This window comes from Mastigoproctus giganteus, chromosome 8, assembly GCF_048544385.1.
Source record: "Mastigoproctus giganteus isolate SK-2022 chromosome 8, ASM4854438v1, whole genome shotgun sequence".
NCBI classification, from domain to species: domain Eukaryota; kingdom Metazoa; phylum Arthropoda; class Arachnida; order Uropygi; family Thelyphonidae; genus Mastigoproctus; species Mastigoproctus giganteus.
The window spans coordinates 161915712-161934436 of NC_143582.1; the positions used below are offsets into that span (position 1 = coordinate 161915712).

An 18725-nucleotide genomic window follows, 5' to 3' on the forward strand; every position below is an offset into this window, starting at 1 on the left:
ATTGCCTCATTAGTGTTTTAGCAATATATTTAAATTCTACTAAAAACATTTATAAATATGCAAATTTAAAATTTTATACAAATGTACATTCTGTATATTTTTCTGCATGTTCTCATTCACATTAGGAATGATTAGGGTTTTTTTTTTCCTTTCTCCAGTCTCTTAAGTTTTATGCCAACCCATAAGATTTGGTAGATATATTTTTATTCTTCTTACAGGTAAACTTTGATCTATTGTTAAGTTATAATTTTAAATGTAAAGAAATGTGGGATATCACTGTAAGAATACTGCAGATAGGTAGGCCTTAATTACTTAATGGGGAAAAAAAAATATACCTTGTTTAAATATGCTATTAAATTATTTTGCACACTGACTGTAAACAGAGTTTATATATTTTTTCTTTTTATACTGTAAAATACTTTGATACACAAATAAATTTTATGATGTCATGAGACTTAAATCTTTAATAGCTGCATAACTGAATTTGATATACAGGGTGTCTCAAAAATACACAGGATAACTTCAGGAATGAGTTCCTCATATGTAGACAATAAAAATATTTTATATCAACATAGTTCCAGAAATGCTTGGTTCCCGAGTTAGTAACCGGAATGTCTTATCTGCCACAGGTGATTTCCTTCATCACAAGGTACTGACAGAATCTGGTGGTTTTCCATTCCGACCATGTACTCAAATCAGGTGCAAGAGGATATGCACTTTATGTACGGTTTGGCAGACGGCAATGCTCTGGAGGCTCGTCATTTGTACAATGAAAGGTTCCCAGAACGAAGATGTCTAGACAGGAAAACGTTTGAAGGTATCCATTGCCGCCTTTGTGAACATGGGACCTTTACACCTCATGCTTGTTTGTTTGTATTGAGGTTTAATGGCGCATGGACTACGCGGGTCATAATGTGCCAACACCTCATGCTGCCAACAGAGGATGGCCAAGATCTACGACTCCTGAAGTAGAGGAAGAGATTTTGGGTGTTGTGCATGCCACTCCTGGAATCAGCACATGCAGAATAGCAATGCAACTGGCTGTTCAACGTTTGACTATTTGGAGAGTGTTGCAAGAACACCAACTCTATCCTTACCATCTGCAATGGGTACAGGCCTTGTCACCAGCAGATTACCCTGCTTGAGTGATGTTCTGCAGTAGTTCTTGCAGCAGTGTGGTACAACTCCTCACTTTCCTGCCTTAGTTATATTCATAGATGAAGCACAGTTCATACGAGACGGAATCCAAAACTTTCATTACTCCGGTAGCTAATGTGGAAACTCTCCGCAATCAAATTGTGGCAGGTTGTGAGACAATACGAAACATGCCAGGAATTTCGCATCGTCTTCGCGACTCTATGAGACATCGATGTGAGGTCTGTATTCAGGCAGAAGGTGGACATTTTGAACAATTACTATAAGGCAATGTGAACAGTTAAGTGTCATAGACAGACCTTCAAAACTCGGAAACCAAGCATTTCTGGAACTATGTTGATATAAAATATTTTTATTGTCTACATATGAGGAACTCATTCCTGAAGTTATGCTGTGTATTTTTGAGACGCCCTGTATAGTAGAAAGAGAGCAGTACATCTTTAGAAGACTAGTTTTTTGGTTATTTCCTAATAATGTATATAACATCTGTGTTAAGATTTGGATTTCAAAGAGCTCATACAAAGGAGTTGCATACAAAGTTATTTGGAGTAAAATATTTGAGATTAAAAAAATGTTTTGCAGAACAGGCCTATTTCAGCATGCTCTGTATCCAAATTCAATATTAGTATGAGCTAGCTGATTAAATATTTGGAAGATTTTTTAAGCTTTCTTGATATGTAGAATGAAGCATTGAAATGTTCTGTGAAATTATTTATCATAAGTTGATAAATTTTTATTTGTGAATGGTTGCATTCACTATAAGAAAAATTCCAGGACTAAGGAATTATTTCCTGGAAAAGTGATGCACTAAATTCCACATCTAAAAAGTAGCACGATTTTCCTATTCATTTGTTTTTTTTTTTTTAGTTGGCAGGATTTAAACTGCATAATTAAAAAAAATGCAGGGCTATTTATGATCACAGCAGAATGATCTGCATGCTGTCTGCTGCTCTACCCCCTCCCCTGTTATTTTCTGAAATTTGAGCGGGATCAAATCCTGCTATGTGATAGCAGGATTTATATTGCTATCACATAATACTGCAAGTTCCAGTGGTCGTAAATTACAGGCAGTTCCCACTTTACAAGTTTTTTCCCCCCAAGTATCAACAAAATCAAGATGAAGATTAATTGCAAAAATGAACATTAAACATTCACATACACCGCATTTCAAACTATGCTTGTAGCTATACAATACAATGCACCCCGTTTTACGATATTAATCTGTTCCAGGGACATCATATTGTGACCCCAATAACACTTTTTTCCTCTTTTTTTTTTTGTAATTCATTCCAAGACCTCGAAAGTTGAATTTTTTTCTATATAACTATGCTTTCATCGTTATCATAATTATGTTCTCTTATAAGAATCAATTTTGAACGACTTTGTGATATTTTTCTAAAACACATTTCTGGAGGTCATGATCATAAAACAATAAAAACAATTTGCACTTTCCAGTTTATTTTGGGCTTTTCTGTTAGTACCAGCAATTATAAAAGAGTAGTAAACTCCATGTTATTGCATTTGCGAAAATACCGAAGGCTGGAATTGTGTGGTTTTTTACGTTATTATGGTGAAATGTGTTTCCCCTTTATTGATCTTCAATCAGAAATCTTCAATCATATAAAAAACAAATTTTCAGAATCTTATCTTCATTCCTTTTCTTTTTTTTTTTAAGCTTTGTGAACTTGTTACTCCGCGTGTATCATGTTAGTTGCACTTTGTGCATTCCATTAAAAAATGCTTATGCATGCTATCCTGAAATTTATAAAGAAAAGAGAAGATTATCTGGGAAACAAATGCCTCTTGAAGTGTTTCTGAAGAAGACTACTCCATTTTGTGCAACAAACCAAGTGCTGAGCCAATAATGAGTGATCAACGAGTGTGCATTGAGTCGGTGATGATGATGATGATAAAGAATAAACATTCTTTAACATTTGTAAGTTGTTGTTGATATTTGGTTTTTAGGAGCATTAGCAACTAAGGCCATATTTCTCTGAGGATATGCAGTGGTCATTCCCTGACCTTTCCGCATCCTCCGTATTTGTTGGTCACGGGCTCAAACCCCGGTCTAATCAAGAAGCGTGTGCTACGTAGTCTTGCTCCTGCCCACCTGGCTATGAGGCGCCCATTTGTAAGTCATAAATCATTTCTCTATTATTATAATTTGCTTGATTTTACAGGCTATGTTTTCATTCCTTTGGATAAATCAATCATTGTTTAAACAAACTAATTAGCTAACTAATCTCACTGTTGAGAACGTAACCCTCATTTTTAACATTATGTCTATGGGAAATGAATTCCCGCTTTATGAGCACACGCACGCTAGGAATGAACTACATGTATTTATGACCACTGGTAATTTACAAATTCTACAAAAACTTCAAGCCAACTCTGTTGGGATAGCTTGTATGGCATATGTGGTCACACATATCAAAAGGACTTTTTACTTTGATCCCAATACCTAAGTGAATACATGCCCCAGCTCACTAATTAGAAAGGTTTATGATGGTTTTTATCATTATTCAAATTTTATAAAAGAAACATCTAAGTTGTGTATATCCCCATGTTTCTTGCATGGGGGATATACAACTCAACCTAACACAGAAATGCATCTAACATATGAATCATTCTTTGAATTTTTTTGGATTTTCTTTGGTGACTAAAGAATTTTCTTAAATATTAGTCCCCTATTTACAGCAGAAAGATTTTTTTTTCAGCATAACCTGTATGCTGAATCAAAACATACTCCATGTTTCCAGACTTTTTAATATCTGTAAAGTGTGTTTTACTGGTGCATAGTTTTTAAAATTATGCACCTCTGTTATTTGATTACCTTGTCCATTTCCATATGAACTGAAGTAATGCTCCACTATGAATACTTCTTCCAGACTATATTTTATAATGCATCACAGTATAATAGAATAATATTGTAACATAGGGACTTGTTAAAGCATTAAAATGAGAGATTCTTATTGCACATGATAAGTTTAAGGCTGTTCAAGAATACGGCTGTGTGCATTTGTTAATACTTCCTATGTTTTCAGATTTTTTCACTAATATCTGTAAATCTCCTATAATGTGGATTTGATTTTTGGGAACATGTAATAGTCGGGAAGGGGAGGATAAATCAGGCAAATAAGGGAGTGTTTTAGTTCCATGATCTTATACTGCCAGAAGTCCCTTAATAATCAGTGCAGGATCCAGTCTAGCCATGCAACAGGAACCAGTTCCCCCCCCCCCTTTTTTTTTTTCAAAACAGGCCTTGGTGAATTTTTTTTAACTAAACAATCCAGAACTTGTGCACAGCACTCTGTATTCACTGTCTTGCTTGGAAAAACAAATTTCCTTGTGAATGATTCTCTTCTCCTACCATTGAAGAAAGTGATGAACATCACTTTGGTTTTTTGGAAAAAAATTTTTGTTTTACAGAGCATCTCAATCACTGTGCTATGTAGACTGTACTTGAAATACCATGACTTTCTACCAAGCAAGGAGAATCACCAGCAGCTTGAGTGAGTTACTTGCATGCTTCAGGTTTTTCAAACATGCAACTGTTTTTCAAATTATTTGAAATGAAAGCACTTCACCTGTGTGTAGAGTTTGGATCTGTTTATTACTATTAGGCTAAAAATCAAATTTTGAGGATGTTTTTTCTGCTTCTTCAGTGGTAACTGCAAATTTAAAAATAAAATGGTTTGCTTATTAATTTTGTTTTTCAGTTACCTTAATTTCTGGTAATTGACTAATTACCAGAAATTAAGTAATAATTACTTAACAGGTTATGGCTATATATACACGTGGTGACCACTTACTTAATACTGTGTTAGGCCAGTGGTCTCCAAAGTTGGGTGCACGAGATAATCTGCAATAAATCAATATTTATAAATTATGAAAACTTTCATTTTTCAAAACTCAATTGAAAATAAAAATTATAAATAAATGTTTTTTTAATACTTCAATATGCAGCTTTATTTGATCATGCTGTCGGTTTCGCCCATGTCCGAAATGAAGCAGCCACGTGCTTGCTTTGGCTCTGAGGATATCTTCCATCCTTGTTTAACTTACTGAACAAATGTAGATTAAGAAAGGATGGATCGAGCTTGCTGCTATCACTGAGCTGTACCGCCACCACGAGCATCGTAGCTGTATTCGTCCATAGACTGCCATTACTTATGGAATTGTGTTTATATTTAAAAAAAAAAACTATGGTAAGAATCTTCATGTGTATTTATCACCAGTGCTGGGAAGAATTTAAAATAATATTAAATAGTTATTCTCAGTATCTTGTATTTAAAATGAAAGATAATTTTGAAAAATATTTGGTATATTTCAGAAAAAAAAGTATTTAAGGTACTTAAAATGTATATTAAGTGCTTTGAGAGTATCTTAAATACTTAAAAAGTATCTAAAATACTGTAAATTATTTAGATGAAGTATTTAAAATACTTTTGGAAAAAAGTATCTTGTATTTCATATTTAAAATACTTTTAATAAGTATCTTTCTCAGTTCTGCTTATAAGACGTTAATTCACTAATTAAATTTATTTCTTATTAGACACCACCACCACAAAATGGACAGCTGGCTTATTAAAATAGGTGCAAAGAAACCTTGAATTGATACTTCCGCAAACACTCATCAACAAGAACATACTGAGACTGATATTTCTCCTAGTACGAGCACTTCATCAACCACATTGTGAACTAAGAATGATGCCAACTTAATTTTGAACAAGAACCTTTCTAAGAAAATTCAAAATTATCAAGCAGGCTTTTAAAATTTGGTTTTACATTTATCATCATCAATTGTGAACAATGTCCCATATGTGTACTGTCTTGAGATATTAGCTAACGATAGCATGAAATTATCATGCTTAACAAGACATTTAAAAACTAAGCACCCAGAGCATGAAGAGAAACCTGTACAATTTTTCAATGACATTTAAAGTCATACAATAATCAGACCACTGTTTTTCAAAACTTTACGAAAATTAATGACAAATGTTTGCATCTCTTGAGATTTCCTACCTTATTGCAAAAGAGAAGAAGCCGCACACCATTAGTGAAACCCTAGTTCTGCCTGCTGCAGTAAGAATGATGGAAATCATACACGGTAAAGAGTACACTGACAAACTTAAGTCAATTCCGTTGTCGGCAAATACTGTTGGAAGACAAATGGAAACCGTAGCCAGGTGGGAAGGAGCAGCAGCAGTGCATAGCACACGCTTCTTGATTAGACCGGGGTTCGAGCCCGTCACCACCAAATACGGAGGATGCGGAAAGGTCATTCAGGGAATGACCACCGCATATCCCGGAGCAATATGGCCTTAGTTGCTAATGCTCCTAAAAACCAAATAACAACAACAACAAATGGAAACCAGTACAGAAGATTTAAAGATGCAGATAATAGAACAAATAACTGTGTGGAAAATTTTCTCTGCAGTTGGATCAAAGTACAGGCATAGCTAACATGTCTCAGCTTTATTTGTTAGATTCGATTTTGATAACGAAATACAAGAAGACTTGCTTTTTTGTGAGCCACTCAAAGAAAGGTGTACTGGAGAAGATATATTCTCAACAGTGGACAGTTTCTTCAATAAAAACAAAATTGTGGAAAAACTGTTTGAGTATTACTAGCGATGGAGCTGCTGCTTTGACTGGAACAAAAAAAGGATTTATGGGCAAAGTTCTTAAGATAGCACTACACACGAAATTCATTCATTTTATCATCCATGGGCAAGCTATTGCAGCAAAGAAGTTGGAACCCGAAATACACAAAATGTTGCAAGATGTGATTAATGTGGTTAATTTTATTAAAAATAGCCCTTGGAGTAATAGAGTTTTCAAAATACTTTGTAGTGAGATGGGGAGTGACCATGAATATCTTTTATATCACACAGAGGTACATTGATTATCGCATGGTAAAGTTCTCAAAAGAGTTGTTGAACTCAAAGGTGAGTTACGGATTTTTCTTTTAGAAAAAGAGAAAGGTTGCAAATGGGCCGTTTTTTGTGGCGAGAAGTGGTTGTCAGTACCTCGCACACATTTTCAAAAAAGTTAACAACCTTAATCTATCTCTCCAAGGTAAAGGCGATGTTTTAAGGATGTGCGAGAAGGTAACTGCTTTTAGAAAAAAACTAACACTCCGGAGAGAGCAGTTTGAAAAAGGATGTTTGGAAATGTTTCCATTGTTAAGTGATTTTTCTGTCAAAAATGATTTGAATATATCACTAATAAAAACAACTATATTTGGGCACTTACAAAAATTGGAAATATCAATGTGTTTTGAGTCCATTTGTTGAAACTGTAAAGATTCAACAGCTGATTGACATCAGGGAAGATGAAAATTTAAGAGCTGAATTTCACAAAAAACTGTTGCATAATTTCTGGATGGGTTTGAAAAATGAGTATCCTGTTGTAAGCAGAGCGAGCGATTCAATCCTTCCATTTGGATCAACATACCTATGTTTGTTATTTGGTTTTTAGGAGTATTAGCAACTAAGGCCATATTGCTCCAGGGATGTGCGGTGGTCATTCCCTGACCTTTCCACATCCTCCGTATTTGGCGGCACGAGCTCGAACCCCGGTCTAATCAAGAAGCGTGTGCTACGCACTGCTGCTCCTGCCCATTGGACGTGCCACATACCTATGTGAGGTGACTTTCTGTGGAATGACTATGGTTAGAAATAAACTTAACTTGAAACCAGATCTTCAGGCAGCTATGTCCCAAAATATGAAACCAAGATATACAGCAATAATGAAAAATATTCAAGCACATTGTTCTCACTAAAAAGTGCTGTTGATTTGATTTATACCACTTTGTACTTTAATTTCAGTTTTGTTTTGTATTTTTGGATGGAATTAGATTGTGATCTTTTCAAATTATGTGATTTAGAAAAAAATATTTTGAGACCACTGTGCTGGGGCACTGTTTGCCTGGATAACAGCCACTATTTGCCTAGGCATTGACTAGATGTCTGTAGCCATACTACCTGCAAAGTTTTCCACAGTGTTGGAATACATGAAGGATGCATGTCCATATGCTTCACTTCTCGTTTCATTTTCCTCACTTTGGACTGGGGTCGGGTGAATTTGGAGGCCATTCAAGATTGGTGATATCTTCATTGTGTTCCTTGAACCACTTGTGCATGGTGCAAGCCCAATGACACAGCACACTGTTGTCTTGGAAGATCCCGTTTATGTCTGGGAAAAAATGCAACAAGAAAGGGTGCATATGGTCTTTTAAAAGCTGGTGGACCTCACCAGTGAAATGTTATTCCATATGCACCAGGGGTCCTAGTACTTGCCAGCAAAACAGTGGGAATCATGCATGATTGGTCTGTGGACTAGCATTGCTTGCACCGCACAAAGGACATCCTCAGTATGTTGCACCAGGTATTTGGACTCATTTCTAATCTTCCAGTGTCCAACTGGTATGTTGTTGACACCGTAGGGAGGAGAGGATGTCTCTTGGGTTATCTGGTGTGGAACTCTGTGCGTTTGAGTGTGTCACACAGTAATTTGAAATATTGTTCTTGCATTCCCCACATTGTATTGCAGTGTCAACTGTAGCATGGTGACTTGCCATTCAGTCCATACAATGTACTGCACTCTTCACTCACCACAAACATCCACCTTACATAATCCTTTACAGTCCTGTCGATGGGAAATGGTGCTTGACTTGTTCAACACTATTCTTTGTGCCCCTTAATGACGGTGAGCAAACTACAAGACATGCCGTCATTTCTGACATGCGAGCATGTCCCACAACTGTTATTTTATCAATTTGACTTGCATGACCAGGTGCAAATTAGCACTGCTCTAGAGTACAAAGCTGTTTGGCATGGTCCATCATGGATGAAGTGGTCATAAGTGATATGATCACTGATAACACAGTGATCATATCACTGTGTGTACACACAGTGATCATATATATGATTACTCTGGACCCATGTGTTACATTTTATTTTTATGGCTAAAAGTTATTAGAATTAACTATTGAGCATTAAGTACTGATAGATAAAGATCTCCAGGGTTATAGGTTGCCTTGAAGCATTTTTTTAGGGATTAAGTGGGATTTGCTAAAAAAAAAAAAAACTTTAGGATGCGGGGTTAGGCTCTATACTGCCTCAGGGCCATTTGTTGGGATCTCCTGGGGTTATTGATTGTAGTGTTATTTGTATTAGTCTGTTTTTGAATATGTGGATCTGAATGTGATTTATTTGCATCCCTTTGTTTCAGTACCCCAATCATAAAATGCTTCTTTATATAATGTTGTTTAAAACAGGTTTGGGAGAACTTTCAACTCTGCCCCTCTGTCATAACTGGAAGGTGGTATCTGATTTGTGTGTTCCCAAAAATCTAGTTACTATGTTGGGTAGTTTTTTCTGTTTTTTCATTTGTTAAGGATACATATGGAATATGTATAAATTGGTTATTGTTCTTATCTTGGGGAGTATTGGGGTTGTTGAATTTTTTTCCTATAGTGTTGAGGGTCCTGTTTATGAAGTTGCTAGGATACCCATTGTTTGATTGCCAAGCCACTCCACAGGCATCCACCAAAGCAGAACTTACACCAGCTTTAGAAGGCCCATTCATCTAGAACTATAAGTGAGATGAGATAATCTTCACAGACAAGAACATCTTACAGGTAAGATCTCCGGTTTCCATTTTTAATAATAAATAGAGCCACTGCTCCCGTCCCTTGAGAAACCATTACCAAGCATAATTAACCTCAGTGACAAATTAACTGAAGTAGCATCATAAACTCTAAACCCAAGTCTAATTTTGCACCCCCCCCAAGCAAATTCTATACTTAGGTTTCCTGGCTCAGATCAACACCAGTATCCAGAATATGCATAGTACAATTAACTTAAAAGTGATGCAATGTTTACTCAGAACCAATTATAAACAAACATGCAAAAAATAAAAATACAACAATTTTTGGTCATCGTGCACAACGATAAAACAACTACAAGTGACAAAAGAATAGACATCTTAAAAGCAGATAAGAGTAATGCACCAGTAATAATTAATACCAGTGATCATGCTAACAAAATTAAACTTCTAGAGGATGAAACGTATCTGAAAATTAATAATCTGACAAATTTGATCACCAAAAAAGATCAAAACAAAAATAATAAGGAATAGATTGCCACTTTCATAATCCATGATATTGTGCTCTTTGAAATAGTACAAGACTGGGGCAACTTAGTGTGTGATAGAGTTGTCATTTATATGAACAAAAGGGAGAAAAATAATTTTTTTTTATGTGAAATACCCAAGCAACTTATTGTTGCAGATGGAGCTTGCTTTGTTTGAGAAATAATATTTACTGAGAATTGCTTTTTTTTTTTTTTTTCTTTCTTTCTTTCTTTTCTAATTAAAATGTGGAGTTATGTATACAGCAGGCCCCCGTTATAACGCGGTTTGCTTTACGCTGATTCGCTATAACGCTGTTCTTATATTATAACCCGTATCTGACTATAACGCTGTCACAGATCACTATAACGCTCTTTTACAGATCACTATAAAGCTCTTTTACAGATTACATTTTTTGACATATTTAACGAAATCGTTTCATTTGATGGAGTCGATAGCTTGAAAATGAATAGCAAAACAGCATTAAAACGTTTCCCACGCCGACTTGAGGAATTTTCCCACGCTCAGTGAAATTTTCTCGCACGCTAATTTAATTGCAGTACAGTGACTTGTTACGTAGTTCCGAGATCAACATTTTAAAAAATGATCAAATATATTGCTTGTAATATTTGGGTTATATGCATTTATCCGAAGTCTAGTCATCACTCAGTACAGTATTAGACATCGTGCGTAACGGAAAGTTCACTTGAACATTGTATCATAATAAATTCAACCAACGCGGTTATATTTTCGAAGAGCTAATAATGACCGACAGGAATGAAAAAGCAACAACGTCTGGGCGCAGTACGAAGACTATAAATGTAAGAAAAAGACTGAATTTGAAAATTAAATTACACGTTTTGAAGCGAATCGATTCCGGTCAACGACAAGCGGATGTGTGCCGTAATTTAGGACTTGCAAGTTTAACTGTAAGAACAATTATAAAAAATTAATTTTATCAGCGGGAAAGATAGCTGTTCCACTGCAAGCAACTAGGGCTAGGCCGGCTATTAGGATTGAAATGGAAAGACTAATTTTATTTAAGATAATATTCCAATGCAGAAGTCAGTTAAGTTAAATATTTAAAAAAAAAAAAAAAAAAAAAAAAAGAGAGAGAGAGAGAGAGAGAGAGAGAGAGAAAGAGATTAGCCAATATGATGATCTGAAGAAAACTCGCCTAAAAAAAAAAAAAAAAAAAAAAAATGTGGAACCATTTAAAACTGGTAAGGGCTGGTAGAATATATTTAAAATCCAGGGAGAAGCCGCTAGTGCAGATCAAGGAGCCGAAACTTTCAAAAAAGAACTTGTTAAAATTATTGAAGAGGGGTATTATGTGTTATACTTCTCAACAAGTTTTTAACATAGATGAAGCGGGACTTTTGTGGAAACGAATGCCTAAAAGAAGCTTCATATTGAAAGAACAAAAAATATGCCAAATTTCAAAGCGGCGAAGGATCAGTTGACTTTATTGTTGGGTGGTAATTAAACTGCGGGCCATTTAAAATTAATACCCCTTTTAGTTTATTTGGAAGAGGGCCAAAGTTCAACTCAAAATCCACACATTTTTCATGATTAAATTCATCCATTAAATTAAATCAAATAAATTCATTATTTTAATGGAATTTTAAGTTTACTTTTGATACACAAGTAGTTACTACATAATTATACGTATGTAATGCAAAATATTTTATATGTGCAAATATTTGAATATTAAATATTTTGACCGACATTTGTGCATCTTTTCATTACCGTTTATTGTTGATTAGGAAATATCCTATGGCACCGACCGCAGCTCACAAATACATATGTTACTTTATGGGAAAGCGGCGCTCGCTTAGCGCGGATTCACTTAGCGCTCTGTTTTTCCGGAACGAATGATCAGCGTTAAGCGGGGGTCACCTGTAATAGGATACCATAAGACTGGACTAGGAATTGAATGTATGTATGGCTATCATTTACATATTTAATGGTTTTTTTTTTTTAAATTTCAAATAGACCAAAGGCTACATCACACCGAGTAAAGAAGAGCTATAATAAAGCAGTTTATTACACAAATCAGAATGTTGGGTGGTGCTGAGAATGAATCAAAGGCTTCTTTTCAAATATACAGTAGTCCTTTTCTTTGCCTTTCTTGTTTCTTCTCTAGATCCTGAAAGGTTGAAACACAATTAACATAAATGTTTTTTAAAAAAAACATCATTTTAATGCAGTAATTTAATTTTTAGCCTACAAAAAAAAAAAAAAAAAAAAAAAAAAAGTGACATCCCCTTGGAACAGATTCATACTCTGAAATCAAGTAGTACACTATACAGTCAAATGTAGTCCATTGCAAGTAAAGCCCCCACCTTAATATATTCATGCCAGAGGCATATCGTGTAGTTTTATGGGGCATTACAGAAATTTTTTGATGCTGTTTCCCTCTCTCTGTATTTAATTAGATTATTTCTCTCATCCTCCCACCCATACAAATTGTAATTGTCTTGAACCCTCAGTTGTCCTCTGTGAGAGGTGTGGTGGTTTCATCACGTTGACTTTTAGGTACATCAGTGACTGAAAAATTTCCTACAGGTATACCTGAAACCAGCTAATTACAAGCAGGGCTGTAATTAGCTAATCTCCGATAAAAGTAGAGTTTCCTCATTAGTTATTTTGGATTTATTTTCAGCCTGCAAAACATGTAAATTAGATTAACTGGTGCTTTATGGCATGAAGGGATAATGAGAAGGATATGCACCAAAACTCTTCCAGTATTATTCATTTAGTGAGTAGCACAGAAATTGCCTTGGGCTGTGTAGGTACTGTAAAAAATCTGGTGAGGTTTTATATGTAGCAGTTGGTGTGTTTGGGAGTGGCAAAGAAAGAGGCACCCAAAAGTCATTCTGCTCTTAGTAAGCATGACACTTATGATGTATTGTAATTTTGGAGAAATAGAAAAAAGAAGTAGAGGGGGAAAAATGAAAAAGAGGAAAAATTGGTTCTGCAAGTTTGGAGTTGAACAAGTGAATGAGTGCTAACTGACTGCAGCATGAGAACAGCACCCATAGAACAGGCATGCAGCAGAAAGTGAACCTCTATAAGACAGGGGGAGAGATGTACGGGATGGGTCATTGATCAACATAACTCCCCTCTTTTGAAGAGACTAGGTTCCTGAAAGGGGTTTTTGGGAGACACTATATGAGAACAACCTTCCATGGTAGGGAGAATTAGAGATTTGTACAGAGTTGGGTAGTTTAGAAGAAGCAGTATTTGTGAGGTGCTTAAGCCAGGAGTGGGAGTGCAGCGCCACACACTCTATAAGTAGACCAGTGTTCAAGCCCCTTACTGCTAAATATGGTCAATCTGTCAATCCACACTGGACCAGTGTGGCAGATTATGGTCCATTTCCCTCAACATGAATTGAGGAGGCTTCCATCCTGCAGTGGATTGATAACGGCTACTGCATACCTTTTATGTCAAAAGAGATTAGAACTTAGTGTAATTCCAAATAGAGATATGTGACCTTGTCGAGAAATCTGTGTATTATTGAAGATAACTAAGTTGTCCTCACCTCGTTGGAGAAGTTGAGGCCGCTTGTGCAGGGCAAGGTTTCCGAAACTGGATGGTGAAATGTATATAGTTCCCATCATCGACAAGGTCATTAATATATAAGAGGAAAAGAATCTGGGGGAACAACAGCATTAGTGGAGAAATTAAAAAACAGCTCTCTACAATCACTGCAGTGATTGTAGAGAGTAAACTGGATACCCAATTGCAAAAAAACAGGTGGCCATAAAATATGATGAAAAGCCTTGGAGATGTCAAGTGCAGCAGCTTGATTTTCACCAAATTTTTCTAAAGTAACATAAACCAATATAATATTATTACCAGTGAATTAGCCAACCGGGTTAGCCGAGTGGGTAAAGTACCTGCCCAGCAACCCAAAGGTCGTGGGTTCGATTCCCGCCTCGGGCTTGGATCAAAGTACTGCAAAAACCTTGGGAGGTGCAATATGGCCACAGAAGCCGATGCGCCAACAACTACCAAATCAAAAAAAAAACAGCGAATTAAAACTGATGGAATACAAGTTGGCAGTTGGAGTTTTCCATTACTTTGAAAAGACAATGCAATGTAAATGCAATGGGATGATAATTGGAAGGGAGGATTTGTCACTGTTTTTAGGAACTGGCTGGATATGAAAAAGGTATAAAAAGGAGTAAGTTTTAAGAACAAGTAGAGATTTGCCATCGGGATCTCAAGCTGTTTTGACATCATTCAGAATTCTTCTAATACCCTACTGTTGTGAGGCCACAAGGTGCACTGAGTGGAGTGCAGTAGGGATATTAGCATTAGTAGAGGCACATGATGCAAGAAAGCAAGCTTATACAGTATCAGGCCAAAAAAAAAAAATTCTTCCCATTTCACCCATCCAGTCATTCCAATTGTTTGTCTAGTTCTGCCTTGAATTTATTTAAGCTATCAACTTCCACAACAACAGATGGAAGTTTGTTCCAGCAATCAACTACCTGCTGGCTAAAGGTAAACTTTCACACATTTATTCTACAACTGTCTTTCCTCAGTTTGAATCTATGCCCCCTCAGGTTTGTAATCTGAGCAAGAGGGAGAATCCCATCAGCATTAAGCCTACTCATTATAGCAACTCTACATCCTTCCCAAAATGAGGCTTCCAGGTCTGGAAGCCTCACAAGCTAATATATTACTGCATACACAGGATTTCAGACACTTTCAAATTTAACCCTAAAGTGTGGCCTGACCAATTCCTAATACAAGAGGATAATCATCAAATTTATTTACTATACTCCTAGCATTGGTATACATGCACCTGTTCTTACTCTCAGTTACTCTTAACACAGTCCATGTATTTACTTGCTTTAATACTCCCAACAGTTCCTGAAATCCCCAGCAACTTGCTTTCCGGACTGCTGTTCATTCTAATAGAAGCAGTGCGAGAATCATTTTCACCTCTGCCTGTGGCTACTGTTAATCTATTAGTCTGTGAATTCCCCCACCCCACCTAGCATTGCTTCGATAGCATCAGCAAATATTCTTGCACCCTTTCTATTTAAGTGTATCCCATCCCTGTAGAAGCAATCTCTCCTGTTAACAACCACAGACCATGCTGAGAAAAATTTTACCCCATGAGCCCTGTACAATCAATCTCTCCAGGGCTGAATTGATTGACAAGGCTCTCATCATATACTCCCTCCTATCGTGTCTGGGCAGGATTGCAGACACTTAAATTTAACCGTAACTTGTGAATTTTTTTAAACATTGACTTGTACTTGCTAAGTAAATCTGCACATCTCCTACACTTAATGTCATTAGTGCCAATGTGTACAACAATATCACCTTTTCTTTTGTGCCCTTAAAAGATGATATCTGCTCTACAATATAATTAAGGCACCTCCATAGCCAGGTGGGAAGGAGCAGCAGTGCATAGCACATGCTTCTTGATTAGACCGGGGTTCGAGCCAGTCACCACCAAATACGGAGGATGTGGAAAGCTCAGGGAATGACCACCGCATATCCCGGAGCAATATGGCCTTAGTTTCTAATGCTCCTAAAAACCAAATAACAACAACAAACATAACAATATCATTAACTTTTGCCCCTGACAGACATACCCTGGTCCTACTCCACAATATATTTCCCATTTCCCTTACAATTGAGTCACCAACAATAACTAGCTCCTGTGGGACCAGCACATTCTACCCTGAAGGTTGCCGCTGTGTTGCATGGCACATAAGAGTGAGCTCTGGCATTGAGTTAGGCAGCTGAGAACTTGATGGGGCCCCATTTTAATTCCTTCGAGGGCATCTAGCCGATGCTTCAAGCTCTCATAGGCGCCTAATTTCTTTACATCCTCCATGGTTAGATCATGTCCTGTTCAAGAGAGATAGCAAACATGTCACACTTTGCCCATTTTTTTAAAAAAGACTGTGATGTGTTGGAAATTGCACCCTTTGGTTCTCCCCCGAATCATAACACTTTTGCTACGTTGCACACGTTGCTTTGCTGATCTAGTCTGTGGCATAATTTCCATTTAAAACAATTTAATTAACAATAAAAATTAAAAGGATTTATAAATTTAATTGATTAATTGCCAATACTATACTAAGCTAACAGATTCCTACAACAGTGCTACATATTATGCTATCTAGTTTTACGTTATACATTATACTGTTCTGTATCGATACTACACAGTGACCTACAAAATTATATAATAAAATAAACTATCGTGACTAGGAATATAAAGCTACTTCTAGAAAATAAATTTATATGCCAATTAAGTCAAAATGGTAAAAATTTAAGAAAAACTTCTCTATTAGCTGAAGCCGTAAAAACTTCACCTACACCAAGCTAATCTTGTTCCCAAAAAAAAGCATTAGCATTAATGCTAATTAAAACAATGGCAGTTCATCTACTGTGGTAGGTGAACATTTTATACGTTTACTACGTATAAAAATGATGTAATTACACTAAACCGTATGTCAGTAAATTGTTGCACAATGTTCTGATTGATGCATTTGGGTGTGGAAATTATCTGAAAAGCACTAACCTTTAAGAAGAATCCTTGGTATCTTCATGTCAGGTTTATACTGCTGTTACAATTTCAGTTTCAGATATTAAAATAACAAAATGCAATCCAAATAATAAAGGGGTATGTCAGTGAGAAGAGAAACAAGATTATTAACAAGAATGCTGAAAAAAAAGCAATAGGTTGGGATTTACCACGATTATTGATACAGGAATTTAAAGAAAAGTAGAATGATGCTAGTAAATTGGTTTCATCTTTAGATGAGGATGCAATGGAACCATTACATTGTAACAGGGATAGAAGTTGCAACTGGCAGCTCTGGCAAGAGATCAAAATGCTTAGCTACCATTTGGAAGCAAAGTTTCCTATTCTTATGTTCAGAATATAATTTGGATTGATTAATAACTGTTTTACAATTGTTCTGAGCGTGGGTTTAGGATGTATGGAAGATGAAGCTGGAGATATCTGGATGTAAGCCAGTTGCGATATGCTACATTATTATCTTGAACAGCTGCAACACATTTATTGGAAAAAAAGGTTTAGATAAAGGACTAGATTTTAGGGTGGAACATAAAATAAAGAATTTCACTGACATAATCTGAGCCAATTTTTTTGATTGGAAGATTTAAAACAGCAATCTAGCTGAGGGAAAGAGGTGTAGAAATTGCACAGATAATCCCATTTTGTATTCTTGTAATGGCAAACATGAGAATGCTATGAGAGAGAGGCTTCAGTGTAGAAGAAACCATTGCCAAGGTGATCTGAGATGCTAGTATACCTTGAAGGGTTTTTTCAGAGATAAAGGTCAAGAGTGTTGGATTAGGGTATGTGGTCAGAATAGAACAACCAGATAACTAATCTGGTTGCTCTTCTCTGTACATGTTCCAAGAGATTCACATTTTTCTTAAAATGAGGCTTCCGGACTGTATTCAGAACTCAAGATGCAGCCTAACACAATGGGATAATCACCTCTGTCTCTGCTGGCAAATTTCCTGTATATCACTGCCAAAACTCCATGAGCTATTCTAGCTGCACTGCTCAGAAAATTTCAAGTCTGACTATACAATCATCCCTAGATCTCTTTCATTCACCAGCTTGGATGTGGTATGTTTTTCTTGGATAACTGCTGCCCATATTCAGTACCTTGCATTTATTTATCAATGCTTATTTTTATAATCCCACTGCTTATTTTTATAGGTTTGTTGCCGTAGTATACATTATGCCTGTTAGCAGAATAAAATTTTCTGATGCTATTGGGGCACTGTTAACAGGGTCAGAAAACTACTAGTCTAGGGACTAGCAGTTTACAAAGACTGTTGTTGTTGTTGTTGTTATTTGGTTTTTAGGAGCATTAGCAACTAAGGCCATATTGCTCCGAGGATATGCGGTGGTCATTCCCTGACCTTTCCACATCCTCCATATTTGGTGGTCACAGGCTCGAACCCCGGTCTAATCAAGAAACGTGTGCTACGCACTGCTGCTCCTGCAAAGACTGAAAGTGATTCTTGCACTGCTTCCACTGTGACATGCAGCAGCTTGAAAAGTAAGTTGTCTGATATTAAAGAGATTAATAATGCAAAAAGCAAATATATCAGTTCTGATAGAATACTGAAAACAAAACCAGCAAAAAATAATGCTTGCAATATAGTCAACAAATGCAGACCTAGTAAGGATATCAGAAACATGATACTACTCAGACATAAGCAATGTGGAATTTGAATATGACAAGTACAATCTGTACAAAAAAGAGAGGAGGGAGGAGGCTACTGCAATGTTGAGTCAGTTTAGTGTGACATAAGCACTGGGAAAAATAAAATGAGAATTGAAGCCTGCTATAGGGCAAATGACTGAGACAAGTATAGTGAACAACTACAAGGGCAGGTAGACTAGATCAGCA

At 36.3% G+C, this 18725-nt stretch overlaps 1 long non-coding RNA gene across 1 annotated transcript in view; it reads right to left on the reverse strand.

Annotated features, from left to right (window-relative positions):
* Positions 1-12342: 12342 nt before the first annotated feature.
* LOC150081969 (uncharacterized) overlaps positions 12343-18725 on the reverse strand; it is a 49076-nt gene continuing 42693 nt past the window's right edge. Inside the window, exon 3 of the long non-coding RNA XR_016547272.1 lies at positions 12343-12442. This is a non-coding gene — a long non-coding RNA (uncharacterized LOC150081969). The remainder of the gene's footprint in view (positions 12443-18725) is intronic.